The 24,397-nt window shown below is 41.1% G+C and overlaps 1 long non-coding RNA gene across 1 annotated transcript in view; it reads left to right on the top strand.

Annotated features, from left to right (window-relative positions):
* Positions 1–10,589, top strand: part of LOC143659794 (uncharacterized) — a 69,143-nt gene extending 58,554 nt beyond the window's left edge. Inside the window, exons 3-4 of the long non-coding RNA XR_013163746.1 lie at positions 6,958–7,018; positions 9,238–10,589. This is a non-coding gene — a long non-coding RNA (uncharacterized LOC143659794). The remainder of the gene's footprint in view (positions 1–6,957; positions 7,019–9,237) is intronic.
* Positions 10,590–24,397: the final 13,808 nt, after the last annotated feature.

The following is a 24,397-nucleotide window of genomic DNA, read 5'->3' as shown; positions in this document are numbered from 1 at the left end:
CCCTTTAATAATTTTTTACGTTGTATCTGACACATGAATATATCCACATCAAATAGAGGATCTACCTCCTATTCTCGGTGAGGATATGATGTCTAAATTTGAGATTTATTTGCCACGGTGCCACAACCACCTGGGACCCCTATCCACACAGGCTGCCCAATGGGAAATACTCTTATTTATTACTGAACGCACAATGCAGATGCTCTGCTCTTTTCTTCCTTATAGTTTCACTCCAGTCGTTTTGATTTAGTAACATCAACTCCAGATACTTATACCTTTAAACAGAACGGCCCCTTGCCACAGCCACCAGCTTTCCTGCTAGGAGCAGTGACCACCCCACAGCTGGCACACGGCTGGCTAGCTGCAGTCCCAGCACTTCCTTTCCCAAATAATTGAAGTTGTGCCTGACATACAGAGGTCCTTGAGGACATAGGGAGGCTTTTGTCGTCACTGTTGTTTTGTTTTAGACCAGCTCACTTTCGCATCCACACACGCTTAGCTTAACGGATGCACTCCTCTCGTATGCTGGGCCTGTCAGTATAGGTAAGCGTCTGCTTCCCACGCAGGTTTCTCTATTTTGTGCCTGCCGGGAGTTAAAGATTGAGATAGGTTGGAAGACTCAGATGCATGAGTAGCAACCTCCAGCCATCTGATTTCCGTGCCAATAAAAATCACAACCAAGCTGTGGCCTTACCTCTCATGTAAGCATGCAAATCAGAGGGGACAGGAAGTCAGACTCTCCAGCTTTGGATTGCTGATTTGCAAGGCTCTCCACAGCCATTCACTTTCACTTGATTTTTTTTATAAAGAGTTCTGTTCCTTCCTTTGGAAAAAAAAAAAACAAACTTAGTTTTTGGGGGCTGTTTTCTCGACAGTGATAGGCTATATGTTTCACCATGTCTCATTATTCTTGAGATCCTGAGAGAATAATTTGGGGTCTGCGATCTCCTTGTTTTTAAGGAAAATACGAGAAACTCTAAAGTCTGTCATTCCTCTTAGCCCTTCCTAATACTAAAATGAGATATGCCAGGTCCACAGTAGGGCATACGGCCACCCCAAGAGTGGTGGCCCGGGGTCCAGCCGCCAGAATTGGGGTTGCTGGTTGGTTTGTGCGTTTGTTTCAAAGCCAAGCTCCATCTTCCGGTACCACTGTTTTTCTCACTTTTGATAGAAATCTCCAAATCCAGACATCAAACAGCCTCCCCAAAGGGGAATTCTCCCCACCCCAGCCCGCTAACAAACCAGCTCAGTCTAGCCCTTTCACCTGGTCTAGCTTTGTTCCCTAGGTGGCGTAGTGACAGGGTGAGGGCATGCCAGTCTGCGGAGTTGCTGCATGGTTGCTGGGACATAGAGAAGTACAGCCCTACAACCATGTGGGAGCATGTTTACCCTTTAGGGAGGGACAAAACAGAAAACAAAACATGCTGAGTTACTCTGCGCAAAGACAGGTCGGCACCTGTTCTCCTGGGCCCCCGCACCAGCTGTAGGAGGAGAGGCGGAGAAAAGCAGGAGCAGCGCAGAGGAGGGCTTCACAGGCAAGGTGGGGGACGCCAGTCCCAGGGAGGGTCCTAAGTGCCAGTCTGGATTTCGCCTGCTCACTGGCAGAGTCAGACTGTTGGCTCCTTGTCTAAAATATGCTCATGATGGTTTTCTTTATGAAAACAATTTTAGGGAACAAGCTCAGATTTAGAGATTTGAAGAAACTGTTAATGGGTTAATTTTTGAGCACTTATAAATGCATCCAACTGTGGTTTGACAGCGACATTTTGGGCCAGAGGTATTATGCCAATATTTCTAAAGTCACCAAAGTAGGTTTATAGTATCACAACAGTTGTCCTTTATTATTATTATTATTATTATTGTCTAATTGTAAAGGCCTTTTGTCTGTGTATTTTCCATAAGTTTGCTTGGTACGACAAGACTGAGAAAGAGCACACCAACGGCACATGGAAACCAGATTTTTATAGAAATTCTCATCCGAGTTGGACAGTTTTAAGAATATTAGCCTTAAACCCGGGAACTCACAAAATATGTCTTCCACAGTGATGCTGTGATTGGAATTCACAGTTCCTTACCCCAATCACAAAGAATAATCTATCGAGCACTTCTCTCGTCAACAAAATTCATTTTCTTTTCCTGCCTTTTTGTTAAATAACAATTTTTCCCCTATAATTAGGACTGCGGATTGCAAAATCACATTCCTCCCTTCCCCACAGATTCATCTTGGATCTTTAGTTACGATTAGAACGAGGCATTAATTCAAGAAGGAAGGGTGAGGGAGGGGTGTCTTTGGAGGTTTGGGAAAAGGAAGGGGGAGGAGGAAACAGTGAGATATTTCTCCTGTATCCCCCCCAACCCCCAGCCACCCCCAGCCCTGGCCTGGGTGTGGGCACCTTAACAGGGGTTTTTGGTTCTGAGTTTCCGTATTCTAATGATTCTGATCACCAGCCTTGCTTCTTTCCAAGCTAAGATTCCAAAGAACAGTTTTCCCTTTGGTTAGTTCCTCCTGGAGGAGAACTGGGAAGGCCACCAAACCTTATGGTACTGGGCTGGGGGCACTGAAAACCTGCTCTTCTGAGAGCCCCCTGGCCAGAATGACTGGGAAGGGGGCCTAGGCAAGAAAAAATAGAGTTAGGGGGTGTGGATTCCTCCTTTACAACCAAAATTTGTCCTGGTTCTACATGACCTAACCTACTTCCAAAGGCCTGTAGAATTGGGTTTCTGACTCCTTTGGGGGTTCTCCAGGGGTCCCTGGAGAGCAGGCCTGAGGATCCCCGGAGAGCAGGCCTTCCTCAACTCCATCCAGCAGAACAGAGTACAGGGGGCCGGGGGAAGCATTACTAGCAGAGATCACCCTTGGTTTATGACCCTAATCACCAACATCAACTCCAGGTGGCTCCTGGGACCCCCACTTCCCAACCAGGAAGAATCTAGTGACAGGCGATTGACAAGATCCTATCTGAACCTGAGCTTTTAGGGATTTCTGTCAAAAAAAAAGTGAGGTATTTAGGGCCTGGCTTCAGCCCCTGCACACCTGAGCCCTCTCCCATCCCTGTGTCCTGCCTGTAATTTTCAGCCCCCCCCGCCCCATGCCTGGTCACTCAGGGCCATCAGAGAGACTCAGAGGTAGCTGACCTCACTTAGAAGGTAGCCAGTCCCTGAAGTTGAAGCCTTGGACCAAAGACGTCACCACTGCACCAGTTTAAGAGCTCTCCTTTAAGTAGACAAATGTAGAGGGAGGGACAGAGCTCGGGGGTCTGTACTGGCTGAAGAGCTGGGAAACATTGGGAATGTTTCACCCTGTTTGGAGCTGCTGGTGGCAGGGATCTGGAAGCCTGGAATGAAGAATAAGAGGAAGGCAGGGAGGATGCTGAGCTGGCCGGCATCTAGTTTCCATGCATACATCAGGCCACCAACTACACATCTACGGCCCACCACCCCACCCCCATCCCCTGCCCTATAGACACACCTGATTTGCTGGACCCAGTCACCCCAGGGCATCAGTGGACTTGGGGGTCCCCTGGCAATCCTCGGGCAGGTGTGCCCAGTTACAGATGGACAGGAGGCCCAGACCAAGGAAGCAGGCTAGGCAGGCGCGGCCAGAGGAAATGCCTGCGTATTCCGCCCACAGTCCCAGGCCAGGTTGAGCCAAAGGAGGCGGTCCCAGAAGGCTGGCACCACAGCTCCCGGCAGAAGGCTCCAAACCCGGCTGGACACCTGGAAGCGCTAACAAGGCCACACTCGGTACACCCCTGGGTCTTGCGCCCACCAGATCCCCTGCCCCCAAGGGGTGCTCGGATCTGTACTGGAATTTGGTTTAAGTTTTCCAAGAGGACTGCCCTGGCCAGGCTGGAGCTCCTGGGGACAGCAAAATCGCCGGCTGGGCAGTGCTCCTGGGGGACGCATAGAGGGAGCCAGCGGTGTTGGGCCCTGCCCTTTCCCCTGGGACCCCACCCCAAAACTGTTTGAGGTTTTGTGGTATAGTTTGATGCTCGCTGTAAAACAAAGCCAGTCCATCAAACTTATTAGGATTTCCCAAAAGCACCAGGATGAGGGTCTTGCTTATAATTCTCAGAATTTAAAGCAGTTCCTGACAAATTCCAGGCTCTTAAGAACTGTTTCAAGAGTACAAGTTTTAAAATGACAAATTTCAGAGAGGAACTGTTAGCTGGAGGCCCTTTTCTTTTAGGGATATCCAGATTTGAGATTGTTGGCTATGGAGGGATTCCTTGGCACCTTCTTAAATAAATCTCCTGCTTTTTCCTCTTTGGGAGGGATTCACTAATGCAAAGATGAATATGTTGAAACTAAAACAATGAGCACAGCTTGTCATATAAAAAATATCAGTTTTGATAGAATGGGGAGAAAATTCTGTAGTAGTGATCATTCTAAGATTAACTGTGTTAAAAGATGACATTTGTGCCTTTCTATTTTCAGGCAGTGAATTCAACATATTCTTTCATCTGGCTTTTTTCCTTTTGGTAGAACCCTTTAAAGTAACACATCGTAGAGGGGGAAAGCTATTAAAAGATAAATCTGCAGTTTCTACCTTATGAAATAAAAATGATCACAGGTGCCGAGGTAATCATTTTACTCTGTACTTCGGAAGGCAGGAGCAGAACCTTGGCTCAAACATCTGTTTTAGAATATTCTTACCATATAAAAGACAGGTAAACCCTCTTGACCAGATTTTCAGTGACTCGGGACAGCAGGGAAACACATGCTGACAACTTGCAACACATTTGCAGAATACCCCATCCATGTCAGTTCTCTGCACTGTGTGGGCAGTGAGCCCTTTTTAATCTTCCCTGGAATATCAGTGCGTGGAATACCCCAAGCTATTTTAAAAAATACTGTTTCGGTGCTAAGTAAACAGAGCCAAGTGCGAGAGGCTCTGTGTTGTCAGATGTCTGGCTTAGATGCCACCTTCATGGTCCAGCTCAGAAATCTCTTCTCTTGCTCCCATGCAGGACTCCCTTGGCCCACCGTCTGGTCTGGGGGAAGGTGATGAGAACAGAGCAACTGCTATGTTTTCAGACTCTATGTAGGGTATGCAAACAGAAACTCTCTACCCACTTTTGAAAAGAAATGCATTAATAACAGAAAAGGGTTCACCAGGTGGCCAGAGAGTAGAGGTCATCTTGAAGAAAATGACACCAATGATCTAAAAAGGACATCTACTTTATGAGATTTCAGGCAAGATGCCAAATATCACATTTAATGAGGCCTGATTCTTTTTCTCCAAAAATAATGGAGCCTATCAATGAATTGGTCAGGAAGGCAGAAGGGACATTTTGCAAGGCCTATGTCCAATTATTGCTTCGTAATATTTTTCTAAAATTGAAAAATGCTGCACAAGTATATGAGCTCATGACATATCCTTTGCAGAAGCTGAACGTATGTTGTAGCACCCAAAGGAATTAGGAAAATGTTCTGTCCTCTATCTTTTAAGCTCTTAAACTCTATTCACTCGAGTTTCTAGAAGAATTTGTTGTCTCGAAAGGTTAAAAAAGTAATCTTATTTGAGATTTTTTTTTTAACATTAAACATCTGAGCTTCAAATTGAAAGCAATTGATATTACTGATACACATGCAGGTTAATCTTTTCAATGCGTTTCTTGCTTCTATTGTAGCACAGAGATTATATATTTGGCAAGAGATTGACATACACTGATACATGAAGAAGAGTAGTTTCTACCTTAATGTTTTAAAAATAAGCTATGCTACGTGAACGAAAGTACATGTGTCTAGGGCACTTCCAACATACACAAAGGTACAAATTTGTTTATCTGAGTGTTTTGAGAATACTTGTACCATACAGATAAAGGGCATCTGAAAAAAGAAAGGGTAACAAAATAAAAATTTAAGTAAAGAAAGATTCTATGTTCAATTACAGCAGGCTACTGATTTCAGGTGCATGAATATGGTCTTTGTTCTTATCCATTGTAAGATAATCTATGTTAAAATGTGGAGGATTAAAGAAAAATAACTGGAGGTCCATGTTGGAAAAACATTAGATTGGCTCACTAGTTTATCGCCGTTATTGTACACAGATTTACTGTAACCATGTTGAATTGCTTAAATTAGATTTTAAATATATTTTGACAGTCTGAACTTGTATAGTGTGACTAACTACAGGGAGAAATGACAGGTCTGCTTTGTTATTAAACTGCTGTCTGGAAAATATTGGACTCTGTACAGTAAATGATAATTATTTTGCCACTTATATTAGTACAGCTAATAGCAATAAGGGATTTTTGAACCATAGAAAGCTAACTACTTTGAATTACTGTGCTTTGTGATTCACTGTGAAGTAGAAATAGTTTTTTGTTGTTGTTCATAAGCAACCTCATTTTCATATCACCGTCCTAAGCACTCCCTGTCGCTAATTTAAACTGAGAGGAAGTTAATAAATAAAGGGGTGGTATCTAAATGGTTCTATTTGTTAAGAGAACCTTTGCAATTAAGGTCAGCAATGTCATAGGGCAGACCAGAGCAGTCGAGGAGGGGGGAGATGGAAGAAAAGGTGCTCTAAACTGCTAAGGAGAGCTGAACTGACTGTGTTCTCTGTGCAGGGAGCGGCCTGTGAACACTTGGGAAATGCCAATCAGAGACAATTCTAATCCCCCACCATGACCAGAACCACTCGTTTCCTTTTAAACCCAGGAAAGCCTCAGAGCTGAACCAGGGGTTTGTCCCCATCTCAGCCTCCCTGGTGGAGGGGCAGAAGTTTCAATAGGGAGCTAGCTTGCATTCCACACCATTCTCTTCCCTGAGACCCTCCTCCCCCAGCAGGGTTGAGCAGGGATGCAAAAGCAAACAGAATTGAAGAACCCTTCTTCTACTTAAATTCTGCCTTTTAGTAGATAGTTAGGCTGCCTTTAACATATTGTCCTAGATACCCTCTTCGTGGTTATTAATTACCCTTTGTTTATTTTAATATATTTACTAAATCAGGTACCCAAGGGAATCCTCTGCATCAGTGATGTGAGAAATCCTGTTGCCTGAAGTCAAAGAGGTACATCTTGATTTTTGATTTGCATGTGCTTGTTTTAGTGAGTTTTCCATGCAAGGGGGGAAAAGCAAGCAAGCGAGCACATCAGGAATGCTGCTAATTCTTAAGGTTCGAAAAGCTCCTGATTTGGTAGTTTTAGTACATGGGTCGCACATATGACATAAATGTGATACTAGGTGCTGAAGAGGGGGGTTGTAAGCAACGTTGGTGAGAACCAGCATGCATTTATTTCCTTTCAAATGAGTGGGGCACAGAGTAACTCGTCCAGTTTGAATAGATCTCAGATGTTCAGCCTTAGTTGATATGAAGTATTGACACTTAGAGAGCTGGTCCTGCTTGAATGTCAGAAATTCTGAGAGAATCAGTGCAACCAATTTAACAGTCTCTCATAATCCACTCCATGGTCACATTTGGAACAGTTAGTATCCTTTCAAAGCACTGTACACCCCTCAGGTTCCCCCAAATGGGACTGGGGAGCCACTCCTTGCTGAAATTGTAGACAGGAGGGAAGGGGAGGAGACAGGTGGGAGGCAGAAATCTGATTTTCATCCACCAAAAAAAATGAAATTAAGCTATTTAAATGGGTTTTCAATTACAGATATCCCAGTGTGAATTTAATTATGAATCCACTTGGTTTGGAGAGCTGGGCCAACAGTCTTATACCCATAATTATTTAGTGCCACAGTTTTGTGTGTTCTTGTTACCTCTTTATTGGCTAATGGAACGAAGTTTGATTTTTGTTTATTAAAGTTTTTTGCTTGCTGGGAAATTTGCATGAAATACCTTTATTGGTTTCGAAAGAAACTGAGGGGGGGCAAAAGTCACGCTGTCAAATTGCTACTCTGCACAGAAGGCACTCAAAGAATCCAGTGAATTGAGAGTGTTGGAAAACACAGCTCCACTTTTTCCCACTCTTCAAATGTGGTATCTGATTACTTATTTCTACAAGCTGCTGTGATGGGGGTCTTTCTGTGGATAACTGGATTGTGAATATTTAACATGATTTCCTTCCTAACCTTACACAAAATTAACATTTTCTTTAATACTTCCCATACATGGATGTTAACTCAGTGTATACCTTCGGGGTTAATTTGTATGTGTGTGAGTGCATGCAGCTCCTTTACTTTATTTCTTTCTTATCCTTATCTTTATAATTGCTGTTTGAAGACCGTCTATTAAATATGATGATGTAAACCTGCTGGCAGATTTTGTTACACTGAAAGCCATCCATTTTTGGGCAAAGAGTTAATGAACTTTGGAGGCAAGGTTCACTCCATCCTGACCCCCCCCCCCCCCCGGTAGTATTTCATAGAGGGTTACTGGTGAGAGAGAAATCAAATTTCAGCTGTGAATGTGATTGACAGGTGAGAGCAAGGAAGAGAAAGGCATTTGGTCAGATGGGGAATTTGGGGAAGAAGAGGACAATTCCTTGAAGTTTCTCTGCGATATTAGATATTATAAGCTGATATGAGAAATGTTCAATACTTGATACTCTTGGGAGATTTATTTAGTTTATTTTCAGAAAGTCACTTTGGTTAAGGGATTTCAGTAGTGGAAGCCAAAAATGGTGAACTGCTAGCTTTGGGCTCTCTTGCTAATTTCAACCATGTACAACTTTGTGGCTTATTTCTGGCAATTCTCTAGACTACAGTATGAAAATTAAATCAGAAGCCATTTGGTGAGCCATTTAATTATCTTTTGTTTCTTCTATTTAGTTATCTTTTGCTTCTTCTCACAATTACAGTTTAGATTATATTGTGATTCTTGGGCATCTTACAAAATATTCATACCAAGTGGTGTTGCAAAAAGATAAAAATTCTCCATATATGTAGCATCCCTTGACCCTGCCTAACATCTTTTATTAGAACATGTTGCAGCTTAAGGAACATGAATCAACCTAAATGCATGGTTTACCAAGGCTGTGTATTTTCAAGAAAGGTCTTCTAACATGAAGATTGACATAGATGATAATCTCACATGCTTGTGCAGCTTTCTCCCAATCTGGCTATTTGGTGTAAAACTTTTCTACCTTGCCGTCACTGCATAAAGATGTAACATCAGCATCACTTCTGGGGAAGACAACTAATGACGTTGCCTGACCCTAATGCTAAGGATGAAAGTAGACCTTCAAAACACACTCTTTCCTCTTAAGTGCTGAAACTCTGATCCCGAACCTGATAGTGGAACTTAGCCAGCTCATGTCTATTGTCTGCCCATTTCAGATGTTCCTGACACTGGCTAAGACACATCCAGATGCAACCAAGCCTTACAGAGCTGCCTCCGGGCAGGCCAGGTGGGATAAAGACATGGGGAGAGCCCGTTTTTGTCACCTGTGGGAGAAGCTGATGGAACTTGCATAAACATCATTTCCTGGGTTCTCAGTACCCATCAATTTTTTTCCTACTCTTACAATGACCTGAATGGACATGCTTTATCCTGACTGTACCAATGATATAAATTCAAAAAAGTTGTCAAAAACAAAGGAGCCTTTATTATTTCCTGAACTGGGGTAACACCAAACAAAAACAAAATACAAACTCCAGTAAAAGTACTCAGAAATATTGCTTCTGTTTTGTGTAGCTCTTCCCCTTCCCTGTTGCCCAGAGTGTGTAGCTGTTTAGTTCAAGTATAAAATTAAAGATGTCCTAACCATACTTTCCTTGCAGAGTCCATCAAATACTTTATCAGAAATGGTGAATCAGGTGTTCCCATGCAAAGGACATGTGAAAATAGACTGTAAGTTCTGGTTTCTTGATGCTGTGTATGAAAAAGCCACATTAGAACAATGGCTGGCCTTGCCTCTGTCTTCACTGCAGGCTTCTAAAGACTCATTTTTTTTGTTTGTTTTGTTTTAGAGTAAATTCCCCATTACCCCAAGACAGCAAGGAGTATAATGCAGGTCCTGCACGCAGATCCCAGCATGGAGCAATCCATCGGAAGTTTCAAGCAAATAACATCACTGTATCTGTTGGCACTGAGAAAATAAGGGGGAAATTCTGTTTAAAGTATTTTATTATTCAGACTCACCCCACCTAATTGGTTCTTGTTGGTTGTTGTTTGTTTATTTAGATTTAACGCCCCGCCTAACCACCCACCAGGCTCCCCTTTCATACGTGGTGATTTTCTTTCTGCCGGCACTGGCCCTCTCCTGAGCTTGTTTAATCAATTAATTATATTAAAGCCTTTGCAGGGTAACCAGTCTAATGGTGCTATATGAACGCATATTATTTTCAATCAACTCTCTGGGATGCTATTGAAGGGGCTGGTTTAAAGAAAGAAACATCAAGCATTTTGAGAAAAAGAAACGAGGGCTTTCTGCAAACGTGCGGTCCTCATTACTTCTAACGATGCTTCTTTGAAGAACTTTCATTATCAAAGCACACATTCGGTCATCTGCCAAGAACTCAGATTTACTGCTGCTTTCGCAGATGCCAGTGTTTAAACTCGCTTCACCTGCCATTTGCTGAGTCTTTTATTTCCTCAATCCAGAAATTACTGTAATGTTGCTGTTTTGTATCTGCATTTTTTTTTTCCTGGCACCTAATGAAATTATCAGCAATAAATGAACTAAGCAGCAAGGTTTTTTTTTTTCTTTTCTTTCTTTTTTTGGGGGGGAGGTGGGGGAGGGAGCAGGAATGATCCTACTTTTGCAGTATTTGGAAAATGACTAGGATAAGGGTGAGCCAGTGAGAAAATTCAGTGTGTGTCTCTCTCCAGCTTTTACAAAAATATAATAAAGCTATTAGCAGGTATATAATTTCAGATGAAAGCTAGTACCAAACTCTGGGACAGGAAGTAATTCCAGGTGTTGAATGGGAAAATCAAAATATCCTTGGGAATAACAGGTATTGCCACGGGAGCAACAGTGCTCAGCTGTGACCTCACGTGTAGGTTGCTAGAAGATATTAACACCTAATTAACAATCCAAGGGGGCGCATCCTACAACTTAATCACCAATGAGGTGAGAATGACCTGTGGTAAAGTCAGTAAAAGAGAGAAAGGGAGAACAGGTTGTGTTTTCCTCTTTTCCCTCAGCAAGCATCATCTAGCAACATGGCAATTGATATGCATCAAGGGATGATTTATTTTTAGTCATTTTAGTCTATTGAAAAGCACAGTAAGTTCATTTGCTAGCAGGTAGGCGGTGGAGGTGAGAATTGAATTGATCTGAAATGCTCTGAGAACGTGACCTGCAAGTCACTCCTCCTTTAAATTGGGTTCTACAGGCAAAATTTCTTCTCTTCCTCTCTGGCTCCTGCCTGCTGCCAGGCACTCAGTGGAATTGGAGTTCTGTAATTATTTAAAGGAATTCGAAAGCCAGGATTCGCTTCCCCCCTCTGCACCAAGTTAATCAAAATAGAGACCTTTTGTTACTGATGGTTAATTAAAGGGCTGAGACTCTACTGCTGTGATGTGCCTAGGGCTTGGCTTGTTTGTATCTTAAAAGAAGGTTCATTCCTGATATATATGTAATGGGGGCGCTAACGTGAGGGTGTTATACTCAGCTGAGAATTTTGAAACGGAGAATAGATTTACTCTTTTTTCTGTTCTTTTCCTCCTCTGCTCTTTTTTTTAAATGTTGAGATCAGAATCTTTTTTAAACCTCATATGATACATATATGTTTAACAGTGTTTGCAATCAGACACTGTATCTTAGGAGGTCGTGTGAACCCCCTGAAAAGGATGCTTGGCATCTACTCTCAGCAGCGAGGGTAGACAAGGGAGAGCAGGAATTCCTTCACCTTTTTTGACCCAAGCTAAGAACTGCTTTCTGGTTCCTTGCTCCAGTGGGTAGCATATACTTGAAGTTCTACCCTGATGATGCTCAGAGGCTGTTTTGTTTATTTGTTAGTGGTTTTCCCAAGTTTTTAATTTTTTATTTGTCATCTTTTTTTTTCTCCTTTTAAAGTCCAGAAGCAGTTTCCCACCCTTGCATAGTAGAACAAAAGTACAAAGAGCGTGCGCTAGCATAGACATTGGCGGGTACGTTGGGGGTCTGAGTCTGGGTTCACCTTCGCAGAGAAGGGGAGAGAGTTTGTGATGAGGACAGGATTTCTGTAAGCCACAGTTGCTGCGCTGCCCAGGCTGGGTACTCCCAGCTGCTCTACCCCTCCAGCAACCATCTGCAGGTTGACTATGCATTCGAGTCCAGTTGGAATCGTGTTCTTCTCCTGAACTCACCACCTTTCCACCCACTTCTCCTGATCCAGTGGAGACAGAGCTTTCATAACTGCAGCCTGCAAAGCCTGGCTTAGTTGGTGGTGGTAAAGTTTCTGGTGAAAATACAGTGCGTTCTAAGCATTCTGCTTTTCATGATCTGAACTGATATGATGAAGGCAGTTTGGGGACCCTAATTATTTAGAATGTTATCTCTGTTTGATCTTTGCTTGCTTAGTAGTATTCTGAATAGATCCTAGGCTAAAAGGGGAGAAAGGACGGAGCTCTTAAATAGCACATGGTCTGGACTGTACAGCTTCCCTATAGATTTGCAGGCCATTCATGCCCAACTCCAACACTGAACTGGTAGGATTTGAGTTAGAGAGCTTGGGCCTCGACTCAGAAAAAAAATACAAGCTACAACTTTGACCCTGCCTGAGGACAGAAGGTTTCACTCATTCATCCAGAGCCCAAGGCTTTTACAGAGGTTGGGTAAAATATCACCCTATTCCACAGAGAAAAGAAATCCCGAGGAAGGACTTGTTTTTATTTTTTACTACTATTTTATTTGAGTTGTCTGATATTAGTAATTACAAGCTTGTGTGGAGAAGTTTGTGTTCTCTAAGGCATTGGTGAGGGGCTGGGTGGTGGAGGGGTATGGAGTTTCTGCAAGTTGACAGAGACAACTCAGCATTTTACAGTGTCATTCGCCTTCCCCCATCCTCTCCAGCGTCATTTCTTTCCCCATTAAAAAGGTACCTTCTGATGCTTGGTACGTTTAACCGATCACATTTTCACTTTAGGAAAGACGAGATCCTGGTGTGTGATTTCATTGTAGATTCGTCAGGAGTTATTTGCAGAGTTATTGAGGATGCAGTTATTCCGAGAATGCATCTTTTTACTATTTCTTTAAAATTTAATTGGGACCAGGTCATTGTGTGGTTTCAAGTTGAGCTTTTTTTTTTATTTTTCTTTTGCAAGCTGCAATGAAGTAACTTATAATTTATAATCAAAGTTTGGTATCATTATGCTAAACTGTAAAAACTGACTTTGGCGTTTTGCTCATAAAATAAATATTTCAAAAAATATAACAGTGAAGTTTGTGCAGTGGAGGCAATGTCAGTGCATATATATCTATGTGCATGAATATATATGTATGTATTTTGTTAATGCCAGCCCTTAAGAAGCCTCTTACAAAGCTGTGACTTTTGTGAACATTCAAGTGTGAAGATGCATTGATAAAAATGTAAGAACATTTCTTTAATGCACCTCTAATTTTTTAAAAAAAATTCTCTCAAAATTCGTATTCCCTTATTTTATTTTATTTTTTTGTCATATTATTTTTGCACTAAAGAGTCAGAGTATGCATGCTAGAATTCTCTGTCTGTAAGCTATAGTGCTCCTTAGCCTGGAAGACTTTTTTTTTCCTTTCCCCCTAACAAGGAAGCTCATTTAGAAAGAAATGTTTATGTGAAGTGCTTGTCAGTTGGCATTTTTACTGGTTTGCTAACCCAAAGGTAAAATATAAAGCCATGTCTTTTTCTTGCTGGCTTGTTGTTACTAGAAGGGTCCCTCCCTTGTTAGCTTGATAAATAATTTTACTAGGGGGACTCTGCTGTATTTTTATGCTTGCTGTCTATTTTCTGCTTGCTGCAAATAAATTTCTGTACTCAGAGGGCACTAAAACTCCAAACACATGGTATTTTCCCATTTTGCTGTTGGTTGCCTGAAATATTTGTTCCATCTTGTGTTCTTAACTAGTTTTTTTAAAGGGAAAAATAATTTGTGATAAGTATTGAACAAAAATTAGAATATGTGTCTCAGGACCGTTGTGCTTGAACTGGAATTCACAGGTTTTTGAAAAGGTTTTACATATCAAACCCGGTCTAATATTTGTCATATTGAAGACAAGTGTTATTTATTGGTAGAGTGCTGAAGTTTTCTCATTATATTTTCCTCATTTGTCTTTCCAACTTTAAATATTAAGCTGTTAATATGAGCAGTGAATAGGATCATAGAATTCCATCGAGAAACAATACAATAAAATATTTACATTTAAAAACAGAATACATTGTGTGAAAGTGGAGACATTGCTTATAGGTATCAATATAAATATAGGGACCCACATGAGTCCTGGGCATTTAGATTTGGGGTTCATTAATTCTAAGGAGAGGTGATGTGGTTCTCTGGGGTAAAATGGGGCAGTTCTGTGTTACAAACCTAAACAAACACAACCCCAAACTTTCCCATATAATAAAAATCAATGTATACTATAAACTGCAGAGATAATGAATTTAGGACATAATAGCCATACAATAAAATGTTTAGTGAATGAATGGCATTTATAAATGTTGAACTACAAGTGATCATTTTAAATGAATGGCAGATGATCACATTAAATGAAATAAAATTTTATTTCAAAGCAGATATTCTGAAAGACAAACCAATACCTGTTATTTTCTCATTTGCAGGGTTTTATTTTCTGAAATTAGAAATTATTTTTACAGAAGTACCAAGGGCATGAATTTGAAACCAGCTAAATGTTACCATGTCAGAGGTATTGGGGAATCTGAGACAGAGGTTATCTGGGGCTCAGTTTCTGCAAAGATCACCAAAATGAAGAGGAAACTATAGAAAAAGGGACCCACACTTGAGCTCTCAAAACACACTGAGATCCACAGTCAAGATACAGAATATTTTATTGGGCCTTAATATTTACTCTCAAAAATTTCACTAGAGATAATTATTGGTTATTAAAACTTGCATACATTTTATTAAACATGTATGTAGATTTTATTTTCAAATTCCCACTTCTCAGGGATTTCAGAAATTAGCTTAGGTTGCAAACTGGTGATTTTCTTCCTCCACTTTGCAGCTAGAGAGATTATTGTTACCTGAGGATCAGATTTTTATATTTAAAGGAGAGCTGATATTTAGCTTTTTTTTCTGGTCACCTTTGAGCCACATTGGTTTGTTGGGAGTTAGAGAAAACTTCCAGAGTTGGAGTCCAGGGATGTTTCACCAAACCTTGTCCTATGAGGTGGTCCAAAGCCTTGGAGGCTGTGATGACCACTGCTGCCATTGATCAGAGGTCTCTGGGCAGCCAGGCCCGATGCCTTTGATCCTGAGGAGGCACATATTTTAATCCCCACTGTACAGAGGGGTCAACTCAGGCACCAAGCACTTACATTATAATTTGACCCTATATTACAGTCATGCAGATATTTCTAGATAGGCATTCTTCTACCTCTGTCCCACTCAGTCTGTTTCCTCTGTCAAGTTCAACAGCCCAGTTATTTTTTTAACTTTTTTTATTGTATAACATAACTTACATGCAAAACAAAGAAAGAAAAAGCAATAATTTTCAAAGGAAACTTCAACAAGTAGTTACAGAGCAGATCCCAGGATTTGTCATGGGCTACCATACCATCCTCTGAGATTTTTCCTTCTAGCTGCTCCAAGACACTGGAGACTAGAAGGAATATTAATAAAGTGATTCTGCAGCCATACTTATTTGTTAAATCCATTTTCTTTGTTATACCTCCTCCTTCTCCTTTAATCCTTCTTCCAAACCATAGGGATCTTTGGCCAATGCTTGTTCTGACTTTTTCATGTTGAGAAGGGTTTTCCACACTAAAGGATAGGGGGATTTAATTAATTGATAATCCTGGAGAGGCTGGCCCCTCTGAGTTTCAGGATTAATCTGACCTGGAAACGTTCCAGTTTCAGGATTAATCTGACCTGGAAATGTTATATGGTCCAGGAAGGCAAACCTAGCGCATGAAACCTTTATAGATTCTCAGTTAGAGCCCTAGGTGTTCTTTTTTTTTTAACTTTTTTTTTTTTAAATATAGCCTATATACAAAAAAGCAATAAATTTCTAAGTACATTTAAACAAGTAGTTATGGAATAGATTTTGAAGTTTGGTATGGGTTACAGTTCCATGATTTTTCTTTTTTTCTTTTGGCTGCTCTAAGACGTTGGAGACCAATGGAAATCTCACTGTAATGATTCAGTAGTCATACTTATTTATTCAGTATTATCTTCTCTGTTATACTCCACCTTCTCTTTAAATAACATATATACATGAAAGCAATACATTTCAAAACACATCGCAATAATTAGTTGTAGAACTGATTTCAGAGTTTGGTATGGGTTACAATTCCACATTTTTAGGTTTTTGTTTCTAGCTGCTCTAAGGTACTGGAGACTAAAAGAAATATCAGTATAATGATTCAGCAGTCATACTCATTTGTCAAGCCCGACCTTCTCTATATAACTCCACCATCACCTTTGATCTTTCTCCCACTCTCTAGGGGTATTTGTCAACAGCCCAGTTTTTAACCTCAGCACATGCAGTATGAACTCAGGTACCTCCTCTTCTCCGTCATTTTTTCCCTAGTGGGGTTGAAGGAGGCCTAGACGTTAGCACAAAATAATCTGAGTGGCGTCCGAAAGAGCAGAGCTGACTTCACACGGTCCATTTCCATAGTACTCTGTAATGTGTAAAGTGTCAGGAAATGGCATGATTGTGGAAATAAATTGGTATTAAATCGCTCCAAAGACAACTCCATTTAATGAAAAGTTATCAGTGAGATCTGTAGTAATATGACGAAGAATGCACAGTTTCTGCATCTGTAAAATAGGGATCACCCCTCAGAAGTGTGTGCAGAGGATTTAATATTGTGATGCACATAAAGCACCTGGCACAGAGCTAGCACCCTGCCACACACGCCTATTTTATAGTATTACATGGACTAAAAAATTTAACCTTGGCACTTTGCAAGCATTGATTTGTTTTGGAAGAACTTTGCTGTTATGGTATTGGGCTTGTTGTCTGCCTTAAAATAAGTGTTGTCACAATTAGAAAATTGAGAAAAAAATAGAATAGTAGCTTATAGCTGTCATCTGCTCTCACCTATCACCACCACTCCTAAAAAAAATTAAAAAATAAAACGAGGCATTCATGGGGAGTCCTGCAGTCAAATAATTTAGGGAAGTTATGGGCTGGACAAAGTTAAACATTTCCTTTTGGTCTCTTCCAACTTAGAGGCTCTGTATGTTACTATGCGCTGTGACCCTCCATGGGGAAAGGCCCAGCATGGATTGTCCACCACAATCTGTTTTTTAATCAACCATCATATGGCACCAACATTGTGTAGGGTGGTTTTGAAAAATGCTTTTCTAAAATATTGAAGTCCTGAGTTACTTACTATTTTTTTAATTTAGTTTCAAAGGGCCTTTATGCTAATTTTTCCCCATGAAACTCATGCTCTGAAAGATGCATTTGTCATTCTGGATATTCCTTTTATTAATCAGACGCCCTCTATATCTGCTGTCAGGCTTATGATTGGCAAGAGAAATGGTATAATTCCACTGATGTGTATTCAATCAAAAGTAAAGAAAGACCTAATTATGGGGGTAGCCCTACGTAGGTCTCTACAATCATATTAATGGCTTAGGGGACCCATTACTGCCTTCATTGATTCCCTGTGGGGTTTCAGGACCTCAACTTTTTATCCTTTGCTCTGATAGAACACATCGCAAGATCACTGTCAAGTTTGGCCTGGTCATTGGATGAGTCTTCCAAGGAAATTAAGGTCCTGTAAGAAATGTTAATTTCCTAGGAGCTTGGCCATGGATTCTTTGGACATGAAAAGTCTGTCTTTGGGTTTCTGTTCTTTTATTCCAACGTAAAGGTATATATTAAAGGCAGACAATGCAAGCCAGGCTTAGAGCCTGGACTCAGGAGTGGGAAGCTGAGGATTCTCTCTGTTCTTCCTCCCTTCCTTCTCTCTTTTTGTACATCTGCTTCATTCTCCTTACAGAACATGTCTCTGGACATCTAGAGGTCAGGTTATCAACCTTGGATGCACCTGAGAGGGGGTATAAAAATTGATACTCTGTCCCTGACCAATTAAATCAGAACCTCTAGGTGTTGGCAGGAACCAGACATCAATATTATTATTTGTAAAGAATTCCCAGGATTCTAATGCACAATCTCTAAGCATCGAGAACTCCTAATCGATGAATTCTAGGGAACCTATGGAAACCCAGAACGAAGTTGCTCATGAATCTCCCAAATTTTATTGCATGTCTTATAATTCAGCCTTTTTCAGGTTCAGTTTAAAAGTTAAAGGGATGAGCAATTGCTTTGGACTTTTCTGCTTCATCTGGCTTTCCCTCTCCTCTGTTAATAGCAACTGTGTTCTTTATAAGCAAGGCCAAGATGGTCAGATGAGGTTCCCTGAGAAAGGTGGATTGAAGTTGGTCTCCAGGGTCTTGATTTTAGATCAGACTTGGCCACTTCTATCCACGTGTGCTGGGGAGGTCCTATCCCCATCCTGGGACTTATTTTTCCTTTTTGGAAAATAGGTGAACTGAACCCAAATCAGGGACCTTCTACAGGAGCGTCACCTTGGGATGACTACAAAATCAGCTCAGTGATGACTACAAAATCAGCTCAGTGATGAGTTCGTCATTAGTTACACAAACCTAGCACTTGAACCCAGAGAGATATTGAGGGATTTGAGCCAGAAGAATGGTTACTTTTAACTGTGTGATGGTGTGCTTTAAAAATTCTGCATAGAAAAGAGAATAACATACTCAGAGTTATCCAGTTATGAGGATACTTCTGCAGATGTCAGTGTGGTACTTATATTATTTATCATCATTATCATCAAGAGATTATTTAGTGTGCAATTGTCCTCAGGGTTATAGTTGAAACAGTACCGAGGAAAATGGTGCTGGCTCGAATTAACCAAGATATTTGATCACACACTGTCAGACTCACTGATTCTCCACTAAGGCAGAGTATTAAACCAGGCAAAAATGGGCCTGCTCCGAAGACACTCTTCACCCTTTACCTTGTAAGATAATTACTTTTTAAAATTTTTCTCATCTGCTTGTGGACTCTAAACTCCGTGAGCATGGAGTTCATGCCTCATTTATTTTTGTATCCAACACAGCTTGGAATCAGTGAATAGCACATGGCAGCTGTATGTCAAATCCCTTCTGGAAAGTGGCAGGGTGAACCTGAATAGTTAAGTGGACAAACAAGCAGGCAAATGAGTAACAAGAGCTTAGTAAAATTAATTTAAACTGAAGATGGCATCTTTATAATCTGCCCAAATTAGAAGTTACTCTCTTGATCGTCTTTCAGCTTTTTAAAAGATCCATCTCCTGACATTTCCTCCCTTGTCACTTTTGTGGGGTCAGTTTCCCTTCCTGGAAAGCTTGTTAAATGTCGTCTGCATCAGAGCTGTTTCTTATGGTCTCTTTTACCTATCTATTGGAAAATAATCCCTTTGTCTCTGATGGGTTTAAATGCCATCAAAGTTATTATGCTTTAATTGTTTTAAGATTTAATTCAACAAATACTTATCATGTGCCACCTATAGACTACACAACAGACTCAGTGCTGGGGATTCAGAAACAAGTAAGACACAGTTCTTGCTCTCAAGATTTACTGTTGATGCAGACAGATGGTTAAAAAAAATAAATGCTGGTCCTGTTTGATAAATGCTTTCCAGAAGATATGGGGGTCGTGAGCTGAACTGGAGGAGGGGTCATTTCGTGGACACCATTTGCAAAAGCAAAAGCTATGAAAGTTTCAAAAGGAAGCTTGAAATTTTTGACTTGGGATGGGGAAGAGCTTTTTTAGAGCAAAACCCAGTTGCTCTAAAAGCAAAATACTGATAAATTTGATGACATAGCATTTAATACTTATGCATAGCAAAAACAACATAAACAAAATCAAAACACAAACAACAAAGTGGGAGAAAGTACAACCCACAAGATGGTCAAAAGCCTAACTTCATTAATGTAAAGAGCTCATATAAATCCACAGGAAAGAAGATAGAAATGCTTTTAGAGAAATGGACAGAGAATGTGACTGGTCATTTTTAGAGAACCACATATCAATAATCAGTCGTCATATAAAGCAATGTTCAAATGCACTCATAACCAAAAAACATGAGAATTGAAACAACAATGAAATGTCATTTTCTTTCATTAAGTTGGCAAATATTTTTAAGATTTGATAATATTGCATTTTAGCTAAAATGTAGTTATAGAAGGTCTCACACTGTTATGAATGGATAAACTGGGCCATCTCTTTGGCAGCATATTTTTATAAAATCTTATAGCATAGAACACTCTCAGACAAAACACTATTTTATAGACATGTCATGTTGTTTTTTTCTTCATTCAATAAAGCAGTTTGGGTGTAGTTGGAATAAAAAGTGCATTTATATGTTTGAGCTGAGGAGGAAGGGTTACCCCAGTTATGGACCAAGATGGGTTAATGAGTCAGATCAAGAAGAAACTTGGGGTTTGTGCAAGGGTAGTTCAGTGGTAGGATTCCCACCTGCCATGAGGGAGACCTGGGTTCCTTTCCTGGTCCATTTGGTCTGTGCAACACCCACCCACCCCCCCAAAAAAGAAAAGAATAAACAAAACAAAAGTTCAACAAATAGTACTGCAATAATGGGATACTCACATAGAAAAAGAATGAAAGGTGACCCCCATCATGCAGCATACAAAACAAAAAAAAAGAAGAAATTTGGATGACCAGGGACTGTAGGATCCTGACATTTTGCCTGTTTCTCTTCTCTGAAGCCACTTCTGCCTCCCAGTCATTTTCCTCTTTTTAATGTGAAACCACCCAGGTAGTTGCTCTTCTGGATCCACCCGAATTTGCTTTGAGTTTTCTCTACCAAGTGAAAGAGACTTATAGGTGTTCATTCAATTAAGGCTGCTGGTGTTCCATGAGCTGCAGAGCAGTTCATCTCTTCTGGTCCTTTTCTATATCATCCGCATTGTTGCAGCCAGAAGTGTTGGGGGGAAGAGAAGAAGGGGCATTTTTCAAAGAACTATGTGAGGATTTGGTCACGTGGCTGCCTTTACCCTCAGGTCCAGACACAGGGCAGAAATGCCTTGCCTGTTCCTACACACACTTCTTTGAAAAACATCCCCTCTGGTATTGCTACTAGACTCCCTTCCACTGATACAGGATTTGGGAGCTTTGAAGTCAGTTGTGGAAATTTTGCTGCTTTCTTTGTCTCCAACAAATTGTTCCAAAATGCTACAAATGTAAAAAAGACCCAGGAAGCTTTAGCAGCAGCTTAGAGGTAGAATCCCCTTAAGCCATTGGCAGAAAAATGTGTTTCTACTTTCAGGTTTTAATTTGTGAGTTATATTTTAAAATAGAGCAATGCAGTTGTAATCTTCTCGTAGGAAGTGGAGGTGGTAGATTTTTCCACTTTGATTGTTCAGCCTTGTTGTCCTTTGGGAGCAGGCCTTAAAGTCAGGGCAAAGCTGCCTACCAAACAGTTGTGTAAACCTATCTTGTCCAATGTGGTCAAAAAGCATTTCCAAGATGGAGTTGTGTGTTTTCAACATGAATCTGGATTTGACTGGATGTTGAGAAAAGGTTGTAGCACCAAACCCAGAAATCCTACAGGCTCTTGCCACATGAACCTGGGAGAAGACAAAATAGGGAATTAAGAACCTATTGCTTTAGGTCCAGGGGAAGCGATTATGGGGGCATTTGAAATTTTACCTTTGGAAATGTCCATTTAGGGAAAATAGATGGGCTTGAAGGCAGTTTCTGAAAATTTCCCCAAAGTTTTTCATTCCTGTAGCATGCTAACACTGTAATATGTTAGAAAGAAAGAAAGAATGGTGAAAATGACCGTTAGAAGCTCCCAGGGCTTCAGTTACCACCTCCATAAATTTGAGGATTTGGCATGAATTAGGTGTTCAAACTCATTTTTTTTTGTTTGTGTCACCAGAGGAACCATTTGTCAAATGAAAGTTTACACAGGGTTGCAGTGTAAAGGAGAAATGGGGGGCTGTGGGGAGCATGAAATGGAAGCACTATATTCCTGATACCCCAGCCACCTGGCTCCACCTCTACCGCTTTGAGACTCTGGGCTCTCTGAAGCCAAATTTGAAATATTTTGAGAAGAGTTCTCTAAGGAAATGTCACCTTAGACAGTCTATGATGTACAAGGGCCCACTTTCTCTCACTGGAAACACTCAGGGGTTCCTTAGGGTAGGACAAATTGCTCTGATATCAATGTCACCCCTTTCTAGTTCTGTGACTATACCAGTCAGTGTTCTCCAGAGAAATTGCATGTGTGTGTATATGTGTATATATATATAAGATTTATTTTAAGGACTTGGCTTATGTGATTTTTGTGGGCTGGCCATTCCAGAATCTGGCCGGCTGGAAATTCAACCAGGAGTTAATATTGCAGTCTGGGTCTGAAATTCTAGAGAATAGCACATTGTTGGGAACTCGGGCAGAATTTCATGCTGCAGTCTTAAGGCGCAATGTCTGCCTTTTCTGGAATCCTCCATGTTTGCTCTTAAGACCTTTAACTGATTGGATGAGGGCCAGCCAGGTTATCGAGGGTCATCTTTCCTTAAACTGATTGTAAATAAACTGTAGATATTACTCACATCTATAAAAATACTTTCACAGTGACACCTAGTCAGTGTTTGAATAACCAGGTCTATAGCCTGGCCCAACTGATGTAAGACTGACCTTCACAGTGACCTTGGGAACGTCACTTCACCTCTATCTGTGCCCTATTTCCCTATCTTCAAGACAGGGAGGATGGAACCAGCCTCCTGGAGTTTTTAATCGGGATAAATGAAAAAGCTGGTGGCATCCATTATGTGCCAATACATGTTAGCTATTTGCCTTATTACTCATTGGAGGTGACAGTGGAAGGACCAGTGGTAATCTCATTTCCTTTGGCATAAAAACATCAAGGAGCATTTTTTTTTTTTTTTTTTGCACAGGACTCAAAGGAAGTCCATAGTCTATTTGGGAAAAGCTGACCCATCCCTCCTTTTCGCCCTCTTTTGTCTTGTTCTCTGCCTGTCACCTGTCATCCTGAAGGACATTTTTCACTTTATACTCTGCTAGACTGTGATTGAGGCCTGGCGCCTTTTCCTCCTCATGCTCAGCACTTAGCACAAAGACTTGGACAGAATGTTTGCTAGGGTGACTGTCAGTGGTATGCTAGAGCCTGCTCCTATTTGGCCCATTTGCGCACATCTCTTCTAAAATTCACATAGTGACTTGGTATTGGTAGCTGGAAATCGGCCATGGTGGAATTATTTGCCTCATGGAAGGCAAATGCTACAAGTTAGCACACGCATGCACATATGCACACACTGCCCCGCCCCGGTCCTATGTAGAGCCCTCCACCCTGCCCACCTGCAAGCCAGTTGTTACCCACTCATGAGTACACCACTAGTGTAGTAGTGTTGTAGTAGGTAGTCTCACAGGTGAGAAAAATTGGACAGAGCAGTAATAAATTCATCACTAATGTTGCTGTATGAGGATAAGCACAGAAGAAACTGAGGAAGTGAGTTTGTTGTGAGCTGGAGTTGTCAAAGGAGGATGTTAGAAAACAGAGAGGTGATAGGCACATAGGGAAAAGATATAGAGTGGTCCAGGATATGGGAACAGGATGGGAGAGAATAGGTCCAGGCTAATGAGGGACTGGCTTTGCAGTTTGCAAGATGGTAAGAGTGACCTGCTATGGGCTGAGAGGAGGGGCAGATGTATAGCACCATGGGTATGGAAGGTGAGGGCTGGAGGGAGGGAGGGATTGGGTTAGGCAGGGCCTTAAAGGATGCCTAGGTATTTTTAAGATTTGGATTCTGTTTCCTCATGCAACAATGATTTCTTTGCCTTACAGATACATTGGGCATGATAAGAAGGCTTAACCTGATGATTTTATGGCATTTTTAACCTCTTGAGCTGGTACAGAGTCTAACTAAATAGCTTCCGAAAAAGTTTAGAAATTTGAATCAATCAATGGAAGCTGGATCTAAAAAAAAAGAGAAAAGAAAAAAGGATCAATGAGAAGAGCTGGGCTGTTCGGGGCTGTGGTTTGAGCCTGACAGCAAAGGGAAGCACCGCTTCGTCCTTGCCACTTCTGTCCAGGATTTGGGCAGGTTGGCCCTGGGACTGACCTCAGTTATTTGTGTTGAACTTTGATGGGTGCTTCTGTGAGCCCTAGTGTCAGCTGCCTCTAGGATAGTGGTTCTCAACCTTGGCTATAGCACAAGGTTTTATAGCCAAGGTTAGGCAATCCCATGCCTAACCCCCAACCCAGATCAATTGAATCAGAATCTCTGGGGAGGGACCCAGCATCTCTTTTTTCAAAGCTCCCCAGGTGATTCCAATATGCAGCCAAGGTT

Source organism: Tamandua tetradactyla, chromosome 16 (assembly GCF_023851605.1).
Source record: "Tamandua tetradactyla isolate mTamTet1 chromosome 16, mTamTet1.pri, whole genome shotgun sequence".
In the NCBI taxonomy this organism is placed as follows: domain Eukaryota; kingdom Metazoa; phylum Chordata; class Mammalia; order Pilosa; family Myrmecophagidae; genus Tamandua; species Tamandua tetradactyla.
Note: the sequence above shows the minus strand (reverse complement) of the source record. Positions and strands in the feature narration are given on the sequence as shown.